The sequence below is a fragment of the Aethalodelphis obliquidens genome, unplaced genomic scaffold, assembly GCF_003676395.1.
Source record: "Aethalodelphis obliquidens isolate GAN/ISIS:26980383/991018 unplaced genomic scaffold, ASM367639v1 scaffold16, whole genome shotgun sequence".
Lineage (NCBI taxonomy): Eukaryota > Metazoa > Chordata > Mammalia > Artiodactyla > Delphinidae > Aethalodelphis > Aethalodelphis obliquidens.
The window spans coordinates 24,299,071-24,318,457 of NW_020837960.1; positions in this window are offsets into that span (position 1 = coordinate 24,299,071).

The window sequence follows — 19,387 nt, forward strand, 5'->3', positions numbered from 1 at the left end:
TAGAACTGTCATATGATGCAGCAATTCCACTCCTGGATGTATATCCGAAGAAAACAAAAACACTAATTCAAAGACATACATGCACCCCGATGTTCATAGCAGCATTATTTACAACAGCCAAGACATGGAAGCAACCTACATGTCCATCAACAGATGATGAATAAAGAAGATGTGGTATGTATATGCAATGGAATATTACTCAGCTATAAAAAGAATGAAATTCTGCCTTTTGCGACAACATGGATGGATCTATAGAGTATTATGCTTAGTGAAATAAGTCAAAGACAGATACTGTGTGTTATCACTTATATGTGGAATCTAAAAAAAAATAAAACGAATGTACGTAACTAAACAGAATCAGACTCACAGATACAGAGAACAAATTAGTGGTTACCAGTGGGGAGAGGGGAGGGGGAAGGGCAAGACAGGGGTATGGGATTAAGAGATACAATACAAACTACTATGCTTTGTATCTACTATAAAAAACAAGAATATACTGTACAGCACAGGGAAATACAGGCATTATTTTGTAATAACTTTAAATGGAGTATAATCTATAAAAAATTGAATCACTATTTTGTACACCTGAAACTAATATAATATTGTAAATCAACTATATCTCAATTAAAAAATATCACATTGAGGGCTTCCCTGGTGGCGCAGTGGTTGAGAGTCCGCTTGCCGATGCAGGGGACACGGGTTCGTGCCCCAGTCTGGGAAGATCTCACATGCTGCGGAGCGGCTGGGCCCGTGAGCCATGGCCGCTGAGCCTGCGCGTCCAGAGCCTGTGCTCCGGCAACGGGAGAGGCCACAACAGTGAGAGGCCCGTGTACCGAAAAAAAAAAAAAAAAAAATCACATTGAATGCAAACAATAAAATAAAAAATAAAATAAAATACTGCTAAGTTTCTGGTTTGGGCAACTGAGTTAATGATGGTTCCATTTGGTAAGGTGGGGAATATGATAATAGGTTGAGAATTGGGGTGGGAGTGATGTGTTCAGCTTTAGACATGATGAATTTGGAGTACCTATAAGACAGCTAAGTGAAAGAGTTCAGTTGACACTTGAATATAAGAGTTGGAGTCCACTAGAGAAATCCTGACTGAAAATATAAGTTTCTGGAAGCATTCATACTATGCAATAGTTGAAGCCCCGGGGGTTAATTATGTCACCCAAAAGAGTGTGAAAAGTAGGAGGGTTAGAAAATTAGGTGGCCCTAGGGAGCTTCTATTGTTAAGGCATGATCCAGAGAAAGGGTAGCCCCAAAGACATGAGAGAAACCTAAGAAATAGTTATGTCATGGAGATAGAGGGGGAAAGAGTAATTCTCAAATATTACACAGTTCAAAAATCATATCTGACCTTCAAACAAAATGTGGACCCAGAGGACTACATGAATGCTACTTAAATGCTCAACTTACAGCATTCAATGTTGCTGAAAAGAGTAAAGGATAGTGAAGAGAAGCAATGGATGAAAAATTAGAAATTGGAAAAACAGAAACAACATGTTAAATGAGGATATATGAAAGCAACACAGTTGTTTATACTTGATCACTTGGAAAATCAGGCAAAAGCCTAAAACGTTTTTCATCTCAAAACTATGAGAGCTCTCTGAGGCTTTTTTGGTCCCTGTCCCAAGTCTTTCAGGGAGGTCAAGTGTTACCATATCTATTTAGAGATATGCCAATTGAGGCTCACGGTGATTTGTATGATACTCAGATATGAAAAATAACCCCCAAAGACATTACACTGTGCTTTTTCCTATCCTTATCCCTTTCCTATCAGAAAAAAAAAAAAAAATGTTTACTATCAGTTAGTTTGGGAGTCTATGCTACCTTGTTTGTTAAATTTCACACCTCTTTCTTTTGTGATACAAATGTTAATTCTGAATTTAGGAGAATTTTGAATGAAAATAGTAATTTGTGACAAGGGTCATAAATGGATTGCCTGGTATATCAATTCTAGGTTACCTTAGAAACTAAGTTTTGTTTAGTAAAATAGCTTTCAAGGTTCTTCAAAAGAAAAAATTAACAGAAACCTCTCTTAAAGTTAAATAACAAGTAGGATTTAACACAGTATAAAAAAAGAGTATCCCAATATTCTATACAGTGATATTTTATTAATAAATATGTATTTTGTAACATTTAATTTACAGGATGTATTTTTGCACTGTATTGTTTTTAAAGTCACTTAATGAAGTTGTTTCAATAAACATAGCAATTCAAACTTGGGGTTGTGTAAGCAAGTTGAAGATGAGTCTGCACCTAATGTCTGTCATGGCTTTTGCTTATTCAGCTTGGAGAATGTCCATACTCACACAGATAAGTGGTAACAAATGATACTTGTTCTTCTTTTTTTTTAACCAAGTGGGGAAAGGGGGGTGGGATAAATTGGGAGATCGGGATTGACATATATACACTACCATGTGTAAAATAGGTAACTCATGAGAACCTACTACAGAGCACAAGGAACTCTACTCAATGCTCTGTGGTGACCTAAATGGGAAGGAAATCCAAAAAGGAGGGATATATGTATGCATATAGCTGATTCACTTTGCTGTACAGCAGAAACTAACACACCATTGTAAAGCAACTAAACTCTAATAAAAATTAAAAGAAAAAAAGAACTTATAAAAAAAAAGGTACTTGTTCTTTTAAAACAACTTACGTTGCATTATCATAATACCCTAGTTATACAGAGGTGGCCAGAGGTTTATCCTGAGGACTGCACAATGATGAATGAACTTAGGATCACAGGATAGCAAACTGGTTGGCTCCAGTGTTAAAATTTTCTATATGATACATTTTTAAATGCGTGTTGGTTTTATTCCTGATTAAAATATATTAAAAAATAAAATTTATAGTAATTTCTGTCAGATCCCTGAAGTGCATAACTTTTGTGGAAAATATGTTGATATTTCAACGTCTAATAACCTTTGGTATAAAACAGTATTTTTCAAAGTAGAAATATTTATGACATCCTTTTCATTTTTTCATAAACTTTTTATCGTAGAATAGTTTTTAGATTTACGCTCAAATTAGAAGGCTAATACACAGGGTTCTCACGTGCCCCACACCCAAGTTCCCCTGTTATTAACATCTTACATTAGTATGGTACATACACCGCAATCAATGAACCAAGATTGATACACTATTATTAAAGTCTGTACTTTATTCAGACTGCCTCAGTTTTTTCCTAATGCCTTTTTTCTGTTCCAAGATCCCACCCAGAACACTACATTACATTTTGTCTTCATGTCTCCTTAGGCTTCTCTTGCTTGAGACAGTTTCTCAGACTTTCCTTGTTTCTGATGACCTTGACAGTTTTGAGGGGCATTGGTCGGGTATTTTGTAGACTGTAATTCAGCTGGGATTAGTCTAATGTTTTCCTCATTATTAGACTAGAATTACAGGTTTGGGGAGGAAAGACCACAGAGGTAAAGTGCCATTCTCGTCACATCATACACTCAACATGATTTATCCCTGTTGATGTTGACCTTGACCACCTGGCCAAGGTAGTGTTGGTCAGGTTTCTCCACTACAAAATTACTCTGTTTTCTCCCTTTCCACACTGTCTTCTTTGGAAGGAAGCTGATGGGCAGCCCACACTTAAGGAATCAGGAATTATGTACCATCTTGTTAAGGGCAAAATATCTATATAAATTATTTGGAATTATTCTGTGTAAGATTTTTGTCTCTTCTCCCTCATTTATCTTATTCAATTATTTATATATACCAGTATGGATTTGTGGTATTTATTTTCTATTTTGTGTTATAATCCAATACTACTTTATTTTGTGGCTCAAATTGCTTTATAATTGAGCTCTTTTAGTTGGTTCCGGTGTCCTTTGACACAGAGTTGACATTTTACTTTGGTCATATAATTGGAATCATACATGTAGACTTTTCAGACCAGCAACTTTCACTGAGCAATTATTCGTTTAAGATTCACCCATGGCTTTTCGTAGCTTGGAAGCTCGTTCTTTTGTACTGCTGAATAGTTTCTCTTGTATGGATGTTTATCCATTTGCCTTTGAAGGACATCTTGGTTACTTCCAGTTCTGAGTGATTATGAATAAAGCTGCTATAAACATTCATATGCAGGTATTTAAATTTTTAAATCACTTGAGTAAATACCTAAGAACATGATTGGTATGCTGTATGGCAAGACTATGTTTAGCTTTGTAAGAAACTGCCAAAATGTGTCAGAAAGTGCCGGTACCATTTTGCATTCCCATCAGTAATGAATGAGAGTTCCTGTTGTTTTGCATCGTTTCCAACAATCAGTATTGTCATATTTTTGGATCTTAGCCGTTCTAATAGGTGTGTAGTGATATCTCATTGTTGTTTTAATTTGCAATATCCTAATAACAAATGCATTTGAGCATTTTTTCTTATGTTGATTTGGCACCTGTATATCTTCTTTGGTGTGATGTCCAGATCTTTTTTCCCATTTTTAATTGGTCTGTGCCCTTTTCACTTTAAAATCCATATTCTAATTCAAGTATTTGGTATAGTTTTCCACCAAATGACACTGCATAGCTTTTCTTCATTCTTAAAATTTGGGGAATTGTTCTCACGTCTATTTGGGTTGGTCATTACTTTTTTTATTTTGTGAGTTTAGCAAATACTGTCAGCTAAGAACCATTTATTTGGAACAAAAATAATAATTCAGTGATTATCATTTCATCCTGAAGAAGGGATAGAGATCAGAGAAGGGAATAAAGTTGTTTTTAGCAGCAGGGGAACAGCCCCGAGTGAGCCACAGGGAGCCCTGGGGCAGTGTCCACACACGACTTAAATAAGGTTGGAGAAGAGCAAGTGGGAAACACTATTCTTTCTTACACAACTTTTGCCTTAAGTAAAATAAATTAAAAAGGAAATCAAGAGTATTGTGTGCTCACTTATTTTCTAGGCACTTTCATGGCTTCCCCTGAATCAAAAGTTTGAAGCTGGCTTTGCTGCCAGGGTAATTTCTGCAGCCAGGGTGCAAACTCAGCAGACCTTGAGCAAAGACTTCTCTCTGCACATGTTTTCAGCCTCTGCCCTCTTATTAGCCAGTACAGGTGGGACCCACTGCTGCTGGCAATCCTGTATGTCTGCCCCCTACAGCACACAGTGTGGGGGGCAGAACTCAATACAGATCTCAAATTCCGGGATTACTCTGCTGCACAGACACCCAGAGTTCTTCCACTGGGATGCAGCCTAAAAACAGAGAGGCAGCAATTGGCTTTTACAGTCACTGGGTGGTATGCCCTAGGAGATGCACAGATTAGGATCTCTCACTGAACTACCTAAATGCTTTTCCAAGCCTCATTCCTTGCTGGGTATATTTGATTATCCCCCTACACTCCTCCTCAGCTTTAGTTAAAAAAGTAGAGAAGACGAGGCAATATTCAGTGGCTTCAACGAAGGCAAACCCACATCATTCCCATGACACACTGTGCTGTTTTTATCTGCTGACCTTTATTCATGTACTGTTCCCTCTGCCAGGAATGTTCTCTCTAGTGAGCTATCCAAATGACGCCCATTGTGGAAGCATCTGACCAAATCTCTCCTCCTTTAAGATGTCTTTCTTGGTTGCCAGTTCCATAGAGATCTCCAATTTTCTAAATTCTCGTATCACTTGCAGTTTAACCATTACTATGGTCTATGACATGCGTATGCACACACACACATACACACACACACACACATTCTGCAATGTTTCTTTTGTGTTATCCTTACTTTTTTTTTATAAGACAGCAAGGAACTCATGGCCCTTTCAGGTCAAAAAGAAATAACTTGTGCTATATTCTATATTATCTTTCGAAGTTGAGATGGATTTTACTCATAATAGGTGCTAAATGAATAATGTTAAGTTACTTGATTCCTAGTAGCTAATATAGAAATAATCATTGCATTTCTTGTGCCTTTCTGCAATGTAGACCCCATAAAGCATCTTCAACATTTTTCTATTTTACTATTATTTTAGTATACCTTTATCAAGTACCTAATACTATATTGCTGAGTCATAGATGCTAGAGATAAAATTATATATAACATATGGTTCCTGCTCTCAAGAAGTTCACAATTTAGACTTACTGGGCCAAACTATGGCACTTGGTAGAACTAATACTGCCAGTTACATTCCCAGGGTACCAGTTTTATCATGTATCTTGCAGGTACAGAGTCTGGTGTCCATTTGGAGAAGCAATGCGGACAGATTATTTTTTGCAAACACCTGATAGACCCAAGCAGAAATGGAAAGTTTTCCTCCCCATCCACAAAAGATGAAAACACTGAGTAAAATATAACAAAAAATATGTAGCCAAACTTAACAGTAATAAAGGGAAATCTTCAGGTGCTAAAAATGAAAAAGTTAATCTAGGAGAGCTAGAGTTGAAGCTAAATGTGTTTCTTAACTTTGAGGGCTGGATATGAATTTCAGATCGATTTCAATGCCTTCACGGGGACGGAAGTAAAGGCTATGGGCTCTGAGCTACATGTGGAGCTGCAATTGGACTCTGTCCATAAACATGGGCCCCAGAAGGGATGGTCCTATCAGGAAAAATAATGAAAAAATTTTCACACCATCTTGAGGCTTATAAATTATAAAACCCTCAAAACATAATTCATGGGCTTCCCTGGTGGCGCAGTGGTTGGGAGTCCGCCTGCCGATGCAGGGGACACGGGTTCGTGCCCCGGTCCGGGAAGATCCCACGTGCCGCGAAGCGGCTGGGCCCGTGGGCCATGGCCGCTGGGCCTGCGCGTCCAGAGCCTGTGCTCGGCAACGGGAGGGGCCGCAGCAGTGAGAGGCCCGTGTACCGCAAAAAAAAAAAAAAAAAAAAAAACATAATTCATGGAACAAATTGATGGTTAATCATTTTAAAACTTAAAATGTTTGTATGACAGACTATATGACTTTCAACACCTAAAGTATTTATTATCTGGCCCTTTACAGAAAATGTTTGCTGATTCTTGCTATAGAACAATTGAAAATACTAAATGTTACAATGTGAATAGATTTCAAAGGTAATGTTGAATGAAAATTAATAGTTGCAGAATGATGTATACCATTTGTACCATTCCTATTAAATGGTAAAATAAGCAGAACAGTACTACAAGTTGGTTATGGATACTTTTTGAATAATAATTTTTTGTTGTTGTTGTTTGTTTGTTTTTGTACACGGGCCTCTCACTGTTGTGGCCTCTCCCATTGTGGAGCACAGGTTCCGGACGCGCAGGCCCAGCGGCCATGGCTCACGGGCCCAGCCGCTCCACGGCATGTGGGATCCTCCCGGACCGGGGCACGAACCCGTGTCCCCTGCATCGGCAGGTGGACTCTCAACCACTGCGCCACCAGGGAAGCCCTGAATAATAATTTTATATAAATTCAGAGGTGAAATGTATTCATCAACTTCATGATGGTGGCTCAAATTCTGAGGAATAAGATCACAAAGATGAGTTCAGCTGTACATGACGATTTTTTCATATATATATATATATATATACACACACATATATTAGTAAGTCCCCTACATACGAATGAGTTCTGTTCTGAGAGCACGTTTGTTAAGTTCAATTTTTTCCTAGGTCCAACAAAGTTAGCCTAGGTACCCAACTAACACAATCGGCTATATAGTACTGTACTGTAATAGGTTTATAATACTTTTCACACAAATAATACATTAAAAAAAACCACAAAAGAGAAAGAAAACATTTTTAGTCTTATAGTACATTACCTTGAAAAGTACAATATTACCAGCTACATCACTGCTCGTTTTACACTTGCTTCTGGACATCCTGGGTTTGAAATAAAGATACTGTACTACTGTACTCTATACAGTGAAATACACAAAAGTACAAGCACTTATAGAGGATGCACACATGTGACAATGTACGCCAGACAAGTGAACTAACTTACGTGACTGGGCGTGCAAGTGCAAGTTCACATCTTTGAAAGTTCGCAACTTGAAGGTTTATATGTAGGGGACTTACTGTGTATACATATATATGTCAATACTCAGCTCATATTCCTCTGGCCCTCTCTATTTAAGTGCACATTAGACTACTTTCAAATACTAGGACCAATTTCTCTTTGCCTAAGGGCTTTCCTTGGCTTCCTCTGAAACCACTCAATTCATGCATGTGACAGGCTGAAGTGTCAAGGAATCTCCCATGCCCTAGGACAGCCTTCCTTAATGGCTGAATGGAGTTGGTCTGTATGCACACAGTGGCACCAACCCTCAGGTGAGACAACTCTGAGATGTGTGTCTTACACTGCTTCCTAGAGTCCCCAAGTGAGATTGTCAGTTGTGCACAATGATAATTTATTGGAAGCCAAGCCCACTACTGCCTCTTTCCCCTTTCCCCTATTGGTATTTCCTGGAATTATCTTCCAAATAAATTACTGCACCCCAAATTCTTGTCTCAGGATTTGGTTCTAAGAGAATTCAAACTAACAACCATTTATATTCACGAAGTGAGCTCACATATATTTTCTACAGTTGTTATATCTTTGTGAAGTAGGTTGGACAGGGCATTTTTTCCTATTTTACTGGGGGAAAAACTAAGACCCAGGGAAGTTTAATCTTCTACCACCACCACCAATAACAAGCAAAGTCCCTAGCTAGTAATAGAAAGAATTTGGACTTAGAGATAAGTTTTCTGACTGCAAATTTGAACCTTTCTATGATGCTGTACCATTTGAGAACATCATTCTCAGACCTCCATTTCTACTGTGTAAATGGAAGTTATATTATGACAGCTCAAGTCTGTAACAAACGGTGCACTGCGATTTTATTGCAACTCCCTGGAAATGATCACTCAGGTGTTATGACGGGGCTTTGTCCTATGCACGTCAAAGAGGATGCTGGGATTTTCCTGAGTGCCAGTTGGTGAAAATGTTTATCTAGACTACTCTTCAGGAATCACTAGCAAGGGTGGAGAGCCTCCCAGTCTCTGTAGGAAAATGGCAGGTGAAACAGACCTTCTCACAGTACGTTGTTTCTCAGTTTCCAAGGTTCACCTTCAGAAAGGTGGCATGTCAAGCTTCATGAACTAATTGCTTCAGCTTTGAGGCACTGCAGCTTGTTAAAATTCTCACTCCTTATTGATTCCCCATGGCTTTCAAGTAGGAAGGACACTTTTAATATAACACATGAGGAATCTGGATATGATATCATCAGGAGTTGAAGGCAATCAAAGTCCAGATTTCAAATCCCATTGCTGCCAAATGTTTACTTGTCAGATCTCATTTGTTGACAGTGTTCAAATGCGTGTAACTTCTTGCAAGGCAGACTTTTAGAATGTGAGGACATGGCAGTAATGAAGAAAATTTGTACAGTGGGTGAACTGCAAGCCTGAATGTTCAAGCTTGACTTGGTAAAGTCAACACAATGCCAGCATTAGTATTCAGATGAAATTTCAGTCCCTATGAACAAGCTGGCATGCAGCCCAATTTGTCAAGATAAAATTTCAGAGCCTTGTTCTGTGTCTCTTCTCTCTAATGACCAGAGCTTCCAAGACAACATGAGAGGCAATTTTAAGGATATTGGTGACAATGCTCCTTGTGGAAAGGTTTGCACCAAATACAGTGGCAAAATGCTTAGAAACTGCTTTACAATTTACAAAGTGTCCTCTCTTAATTTCGCTGGTTTGGTCCTCACAATAGTTTTATGGATTTCAGGATGTTTTTTGACAGTGTTGGATATTAATCCTTCTACTGATTATTAAGTAATTTATGCATAGAAAGCACTTAGAAAAACTTTGAATTATGACTAAAGACAAAGGAATTTAAGCTTTGGACAAACTGTGACTGTTCTTCATTTCTTCATTCTGTGAACTTACTCTGCGGTCAGATAGTGCATAGGTCTTTGGCCACAATTGAAAAGATTAAATATGTGACTTTACAGGTAAGGTACTGACCCTACACATTGGTTAGGAGGCATAACCAACTCAGAATTACCCTTCAAGTGTGGTAACAATTGTTATACGTTTATCCTATAATTTAAAATTTTTATGCCCATCATTATTACACTACTATAGAATTTCTCAAAGCGTGTTCCAAAGAACTTGATTTCCTCAGAATGCCAATAGGTATGACTTGTCAGAAAAATAAAAATAAAAAACTTTGTGGTCATATAAGTTTGAGAACTCCTTGTTGAAACAGTTTAGGAATCACTGGCTTAGACTAAGCTGATTTCTTAACATTAGGACACTGCAGAGCAGTTAATATGCTAATGCACATTATACTTTTCAAAGGGGGTTATAAATAGTAGTGTTTCTGAAACTAATTTGCTCAGTAAGCTCTTTTTCATGGATCATCTCATGGGACTGGGACTCCACAGCATACAGGATTGGAAATTCTACCAATGTATTTGAAGGGAATGAAATTTTATTTGCTTCTCTTGAATTTATCTCACCACTGTGCCAATAAAATTGGTAACTTTAGCTCATTCTTAATGTCTTCTTCCTACAAAATTTTCCTGGAAAACAAATTTAATTGCATATTGGTTTATCAGAAAACTAAGGCCTTGTATCTTTGCTGTCACTGGAATTCATGTTAACACTGCAGAGTTACAGAATATCCAAAAGATGGACTGAGAACTCAGAGTGGTCATTTCTGAATGTAATATTTTCCATTAAGTCCATTAAGTCCCTAAGCCTTTAATAAAAGCATAATAAATGTCAGATATTTTACTCCTGAAAGACTAATGTGCGTAGAAAAAATATCTTTGTGAGAAAAATAGCAGACCAAAGATAAAGAAGAGAAAGCAACAATATATTTTTATTACATGGTGGCATAGGTAAGCATATCTATTTATTGAATACATGACAACTAAGGACCAGAAGATGAGCTAGATGTAGGGATCCATGTGGGGATAAACTTTTCTGATCCCGATTCATGGAGTTTATTGTCTTCTGAGAAAGATACAAGTTAAACCATGAGATGGGTGTTTTGAAGGAGAAGTAGAGGGTTTTGTGGATATGACTAGAGGGTGGACTTAACCATTCAGGGAAGGATTTTCTCAGGAAATGATATTCAGACCAGCTCTGAAGCCTGAGCCACAGGAAGAGTAGAAGTGAGCATAGTCCAAGCAAAATGGAAAGTATCAATATATGCAAACTTTCACATGCTAGAGAAAAGAGAGAAGTCAGGCCAGTGACAGGCCACTCCGAGGAGGCCCTCAGAGTGTTTCACAGCTTCTTGATTCCTCCTTATGTGCCTGTGAGAGGCATTTATTATTCATCCAATTGTTTATCACTGACCTATTATGTACCAAAATCCATAGCGGATACAAAAGATACACGTCAATGTAATGTATACACTTCAATGTAATGTATACACTTCAATGTAATGTATATGTAATGTATAGTCTGTTATGAATGAATGGAGAAAATGAGGCCAAGAGAAATAAATATTCAATGCCACAAAAGAGCATCCAGATGATAAGAGACCATTATGAAACGAGGTCACTCCACTTGGTGTGTCAAACTGAGGCCGTAGGCCAAGAGGAGCGCCTGCAAAGCTCTGTCCAGGGATCTTAGGTAAAACACAGACTCTAGGATATCTGAAAATGGGTTGAGTACAGGCTGAGCAAAGCTGACTTTTAAATGCTGAAGGTAGTTTCTGTCTGGTAAGAGGTGGTGACTCCAGTACATGTTTAGAGACACTCTTCCCTCCTACAGGCTGTTAAATTAGTTAAATAAGGAGCCCATTAGACTGAGGAGGCTTTAATGCCATGACAGCCTTCGTAAGCAAACCAAAATCTAAGCCTGTAAATGCCTCAAGGTTATGAAATTGAAACGCAAAGGACAACACATCACAGCCAACTAGGCTTTAAGCTGTAGCCAATCATATAATTTATTTTCTCTGCTTCCGTACTTTACCTATATAAGTCTTTCCCAGAACTCCCGTCAGAGGAATGCACCTAATCACTTCCTGTTTGGCGCTGCCAGACTGAAATCAATTTTTGATCAAATAAACTCAACATTTTTAATAGGCCTCAGTTCATCTTTTAACAGTGGCAAACCCCCTTCATTGGCCTTTTAATTATATAGACACAGTAATAATAATGTATAGACATTTTTCAATAGCCTTCTGAGGGATATACTAGTATTATCATCCCCACTTTACAGATGAGAATTGTAGAGAGGTTTATCAACTTGCCCAAGGTCATAGCAGGTCAAGGACTGGAACCCTGGTCTGCTAACTCTAGAGTCTGCTTGTTTTAGCTTCCTGTGGTTGCTGTGACAAATTACCACAAACTAGGTGGCTTAAAAGAACAAAATTTACTCTCTGAATTCTAGAGGCCAGAAATCCAAACTCTAGGTGTCAGCAGGGCTGTGCTCAACCCAGAGTCTCTAGGGGAGATTCTGTTCCTTGCCTCTTCCAGCTCTGGTGGCATTCTTTGGCTTCTGGTCACATCACTTTTGTCTCTGTCTTTGTGGTCACACTGCCTCCTCTTTTGTCTGCCTCTCTTCTGTGTGTCTCTTACAAGAATACTTGTCATTGGGTTTAGGGCCCACTGGTATAATCCAAGATGATCTTATCTCGAGATCCCTAACTTAATCACATCTACAAAGGTCGTTTGTCCAACTAAGGTCACATTCACATGTTCTAGACAATAGGACATGAACATATCTTTTGGGGAAGCTACCGTTCAACCCACTACAATCCTCCTAAACAAAACATCACACTTTCCAAATAGTGATGTGGCCAAAGCAGCTAAAACTGCTTTGGGGCGAGAATGTAAAAGATCATCTATCTGGAGGCAACCAGTTCAGCTAACATTTGGGGAAAATGTTTTTTTCTCAGGAGGAGATGAGGAGGATGGGGAAGATGCTATGATATTTATTTCCCTGGGAATTTCATCCATGGCCAGAAACTGGTGGGAATTTCTTCAAAATCCACACTGTAAAACTCTGAACAAAACCTGAATGGTTTAGAGGCTGAGGGCTCAAAATGAGGGTAGGGTTTGGGGAATGTGTCATTCCCCCACCTGAATGGAATCTGCATCCATCTGGCTCATAGAAGAACAACTCTTGCAAATCATATCTTTTTCATTATAATTTATAATTGATTATTGCCAAAAAAAATGTTCTAGATTTTAGAACATTATTTTATATCTCTTCTACTTCTCATGAGTTCTCTAAGCATACAGTCATCTCCTTCTGTGAAAACAATGATACTGCCTCCTTCCTAATACACATTCCACTTGTTAACGTTTCCTGAATTATCACATTGTCTAAATTATAAACTGTAACTGAGGTAATGAACATATAACATAGCTGAACCTCAGAGGAAGACCTGATTCGAACACAGAGAGGCCAGCAGCAGAACAAACAATTCTAGAGAGACTGCAGTGATTTTGTAAATGAATAGAGTATGATGATAAGACCAGCATTATAGTTGAGGGCAGAGGACAGAAAGGAGAAGTCTTTTCATAGCTTGGAGGAAAGCACATGTCAGAAAATGCTTCAGAGTTTGTTTTTACTACTTGTGTAACTAATATGAATTAAGTAGTAATAACCTTTGTCACATTGGACAAACAAAACTGCCTTTGTTTGGGAGGGGTATTCCTGTTGGTAAGCTGCTTTAGCTGCTGTCAATTCCCTCCTCAATCTCAATGTTGTTTGTGATAACACACTTGTTTTCTCATTATTAACCATCATTCCTCAGAGAGAAGTGACTGCAGAAGAACAGATACAAGTCTGTTAAACCCAGAAGTCCATGAGAGCAACAGAGGATGGAGGAAACATCAATAAGCAAACTGAAAATGTCCCTAAATGAATCAGGCTGTTCTATAAGGCTTTTCAAGGTTTTTAATCAGGCACATAACTAGCGAAAGATTTATCCTGTCCTGTGTTACTAGATATGGCTCCTACTCACACAGTCCTTCATCAAGCATAATTAATTTGGTGGCCTTGCTGCAGAGCATGATTCTCAGAAACCACACTGTCTCACTGTTAGGTAGTTTTAATTAAATTTTATAAGTACAACACAAACACATGCATAATGTCTACAGACTGGCTTTCTGAGCTAACATTTTGCTTAATAGGCAAGAGCCATTTTGAACCTTCATATTCAGCCGGGAAGTATTGTGTTACACAGAATCCCTATTTGATCATGGCATATTTTTGACAATACCCCTGGAGTTTTTTATCATGTATCTAAAGATAAAAGAAAACAAAGACTGAAACAAAACACTTTTTATTGCTGAAGAAATGCCTTAGGTTTTGCAAGCTTTATGTTAATTTATTTAATATAATAATTTAATTCTAGTATAAAAGAAATACATATTCACTATGGGTAATTTTAAAAATGAAAAGACAGGGAGAATAAATTGAAAAATGTATAATATCATTACCTAGTGATAACATGTTAATGTTTTGGCATATATATATATATATATATATATATATATATATATATATATATATACACACACACATAGTAACATTTTGGATTTTTATGTATTTTTATAAAAATATCATTTATTGAATTCCTGTGTGGTAGGGCTATACCAGGCATTTGAAAATGATTTCTCATATAAATCCACAAAATAACTCTGTAAGACAGTTACTATTAACCTTATTTTACAATGACATCCTGAGGCCCAGTAAATTCCCAGGATCTTAAGTAAAAAGTGGTAAGCCTAAATCTCTGTGATTCCAAGCCTAATCCTTCTAACTTCAATGCTTTATTGTTTCCCATTCACTCAAATCATTTATCATATATGTTATACTATATTTCTTATATGTATACATATATATACAAGTATATATATAATATATATGTTACATTATTTGGAACTTACAGTCTTTTATTCTGACATTAATGAGAGCAATCACAAATATCTGGTATAAACTATTCTGGTATTAACTATTCTTAGAAAATATTATTTTAATGAATGGATAGTATTTCATTGCATGAATGTCTCAGAGTTATCTATTATAATAATATAGTAATGAGCATCACTGAACATAAATCTTTATGTTCTTTAAGCCTTGATTATTTCCTTATGATAATTCCTAGAATAAGAGTGCTATGAGATTATGAATGTTTTTCAGGCTCTTAATATTTATTCTGAAAGCGTAGGACAGTAGCTTATATATTATTAAAGATCTACTAAACCAAAAACCATTCACTTGGGGAGTAGGGCTGAGGGATAGAAATACATTAATGAGAAGAAAAAGGAGAAGAAATGACAGAAAAACAGGGGAAAGCTTCTGATTAAGAAATGAATTAAATCAAGGGTGAGCTGGGATTCTAATACATTGATATACATTGACAGCCTGTGTTCCTCTTTTCCTTTGGTGGCAGATCCACCAGGCCACCACCTGCATAACTCTCCTCACAGCTCTAATTCACAAAGGAAACCAGAAAGTTGCCACCTGCCAGCAAAAGTACTTGCCACTCCCACCAAACGAGACACTCCACTCCCCTCGTACACCCAGCAGGAGGGCTTGCCATGAGCTCCAAAGCCACCGTTCATGCCTGTTCTGTGGACCGTTGCCTATGAGAACAGTTTTAAGACAGTTGTGGTCAGATGATCCCATTCCCTCTTTTCTGCTAAAATTCTTAGAGAGGAAAAGGTTTCATGGGAAAGCCCATGTTCAATTATCAGCTAAGCAATCCATCTTTTCTTCACTGTCAAATTCTCACTTTTCTAAGACTTACTCTGTGAGGACTGAGATGAAAGGTTTCCTGACTATGTTTTGTCCCCTGTCTCATCTCTATGTTCTAAAACTCTGCTAGCTGGCCATGATCTTTCTGACTGTGCCTTCTTGAACGGCCCTCTTGTTGTGTCTGTGGTCTGCATCCTCACTCCTGTCCCCTGAAATGCCCTGTGAGTGTGACCATCTGGAAATGAGTTAGCAGTTTTGACATCTGGCACCCTCTTCTCCTTCCACCTGGAAACCTAGACCTCTGGCCATGTGTTTCTCTCTATGTACTTTAGAAAGCTAGTAAAACGACACCATTTGGCTTGTCAAACAAATGTTGTTAAACAGTTATTATGTGTCAGCCACTCAGTTTCTGGAGATAAATAGAGTAGACCATGGATCCTGCCCTCAAGAAATGTCTAGTTTAGGACTTCTCTGGTGGCACAGTGGTTAAGAATCCGCCTGCTGGGCTTCCCTGGTGGCGCAGTGGTTGAGAGTCCACCTGCCGATGCAGGGGACGTGGGTTCGTGCCTCGGTCCGGGAAGATCCCACATGCCGCGGAGCAACTAGGCCCGTGAGCCACAGCTACTGAGCCTGCACGTCTGGAGCCTGTGCTCCGCAACGGGAGAGGCCGCGATAGTGAGAGGCCCGCGCACCGCGATGAAGAGTGGCCCCTGCTCACTGCAACTAGAGAAAGCCCAGAAACAAAGACCCAACACAGCCAAAAATAATAAATAAATAAATAAAAAATTAAAAAAAAAAAGAATCCACCTGCCAATGCAGGGGACACAGGTTCGAGCCCTGGTCCGGGAAGATAGCACATGCTGCAGAGCAACTAAGCCCATGTGCCACAGCTACTGAGCCTACGCTTTAGAGCCTGTGAGCTACAACTACTGCACCAGTGTGCCACAACTACTGAAGCCCACACGCCTAGAGCCCGTGCTCCACAACAAGGGAGGCCACTGCAATGAGAAGCCCACTCACTGCAATGAAGAGTAGCCCCTGCTCGCCGCAACTAGAGAAAGCCCGCATGCAGCAACGAAGACCCAACGCAGCCAAAAATAATACATAAATATTTTTTAAACTAAAAATAAAAGAAACGTCTAGTTTAGTGAGTTAGACAAATATACAAATAAGCAATTACCATAGATTTTTATAAGTACACTATTAGAAATAGGCCCAGGGCACCACAGAGAAGTATCTAAACTAAAAGGAGGGGCGATGGAGGCTCTTCAGAGGAAATGAAAGGAGTCCTGAATGATGTGTGGATGTGAGGCAGGAGGAGAAAGTGTTCAGAAGTGACAGCAGGGAGAAGGCAGGGGCCCTTGAGACTACATGGTATAATAGGTAGTGTTACCATATTTATCAAATAAAAATGCAAGATGCCCAGTTAAATTTGAATTTCAGGTAAACAAAAAACAATATTTTAGTATAAGTATGTCCCATTCAATATTGGGAACATACTTGTACTAAAACATTTGTTATTTATCTGAAATTCAAATTTAAATTGTAGTCCCATATTTTATAGGGAACAGCTAGTGATTTTATGGACAGCAATAAGAAGTGGCCAGAAGAAAGGGGCAGGAATCAAATCATGAAGAGCCACTCATCTAGTCATTTAAACAGGATCCTAAAAGCGTTATTGACAATTGGCAGAGTTAAGGCAGGGCAATAATGATCATATTTACATGTTAAAGGTCTCCTGGGCCTGGATGTGAGGCTTGAAGGCAGGTGGCCTGACTGTTACGGTGCTTGAGTGAGGAGAAAGGTCGTGCGACTCAAGGCAGTGTCACTCCCTGTCTGTGTACTGACTTCTCCTATGTACTTCTGATGATTCTTTTACAGAAAGAGCTTCCTAGATCACCTTTCCTATAGACCCAAAGTGCCTTGAAAGCTTAGACAAAGGACCTTTTCCCTGGAGAGTGCACTTACAATAATAGAAGGAAAGGAGAATAAGTCTTCCTGAGCATGTCAGATGAGCCTGACAGCACAAATTTTAAAGATATTCCAATGGATTTTTATACATACTAGATTAGACAAGGGACTGCAGAGAAGCTGGCCTTGGGCTGGACTCTTCACTAATCCTTTGGAGAAACAAGCTTCTAACCTTGTACAGTTTGCCCAGGCCCCACAGCTATTCAGGTCTAGAGGCTGTCCTGAACACAGATCTTTTGATCCAGGGCTCTTTCAACAACATGACTTGTTTTCTCGGTCAGCCTAGGTTGATGAAAGAAACTGTAGCAAACTTGAGAGCGAGGTGTGAGGTCAAACACTAGGGAGCCAGGAGAAGGCAGAGTGGGCTGTTAGAGAATGAGCACCATGTGCTTCCAGCAGAGCTTGCTGTCAACGGAGGAGATCGAAATGGACACCACTGGCCAACAATGCTACAGTGCCTGGGATAAACGTTCTAAATGTAAACAAACTGCCATGAGAGCTGAGACGAGGGAGGAGAGACTCATCTTGAGTGAGGAGACTGAGAATACCCTCATGGGAAGAACACAATTTGCTGTGGGCTCTGCAGGATTGGGGTTGATGACAAGGATGAGAGAGGAGCCATGACACCTTTGCTGTGTTCAAGGTTGTCTGTGTGTCTAGGCTGCACAAACACCTTGTGGGAAGGACTGAGAATGACAGGTGTTAGCAGGTGGGGAGGTGACAGTGTGCAAAGAGTCTTAGAAGATCTGATAAGGAGTTTGGCCTGTACTCTGCAGACATGAGAAGTTATCAAAAATAGGAAAATAACTTCATCATAGCTGTGTTTTAGAAAGGGAGCTAAGGCAGCAGGACGGAGATGGCTTACAGAGGGGAGGAATTTAAGACAAGAAGACAAGTAAGATCACTGAAACAGATCAGGAGTGTGGCCTGGAGTTAATTCTGTGGATCTCTGGGCCCATAAGCTGCTACTTGGGGGAAAAGAGGCTCCCAAGCATGTTTGGAGACACTGACTCTTATATCTCTCTCTTTATGTCTAATCTTATTTGAACACAGCATTTTTTCCTAGAATAGTTCTACAGAGCTAAGAGAAGTGACATTCACAATCTTTAATAACCAGTAATGAATGAACACTAACTAACCAGAATGGATGCCAGAAAGGTCCTGGAAGGCCCTCTGAGTTGTTTCCAAAGTATGTTTAGGAAAACACCAATTGTCAAGGCTTATACTCATCCATTTTTCTGCAGCACAACCATCTAATTGTGAAAATATTGGAAAACATCCACACCAGCTTGAAAAGTTCTACTTTATCATGCGAGCAGAAACGAGTGCCAATATTTCCAGAACTCTCCTTCCTCTTGCTGTCCTACTACTCATGAGCCTTTATCAAGCCAAAAGCTACGCCTGTATTCTGTAGCAGTATCCTTGCCATTACAGTCCAGTGGCCCACCCCCTCTTGCCTCGGGGCCTCTGCCATTTCTTTTACTTGTGGTATTCAACCACCACCACCATCACCCTCTTCCATCAAAACCTCTCCATGTCCTGACATTCAATCTGAGACCGGCCGTTATGTCTTTTATTTTTTTCTAAACGTCTTTATTGGAGTATAATTGCTTTACAGTGGTGTGTTAGTTTCTGCTGTATAACAAAGTGAATCAGCTATACGTATACATACGTCCCCATATCTCCTCCGTCTTGCGTCTCCTTCCCACCCTCCCCATCCCACCCCTCTAGGTGGTCACAGAGCACTGAGATGATCTCCCTGTGCTATGCCTGCCTTTATGCCTTAATTTCAGTCTTACCTCTT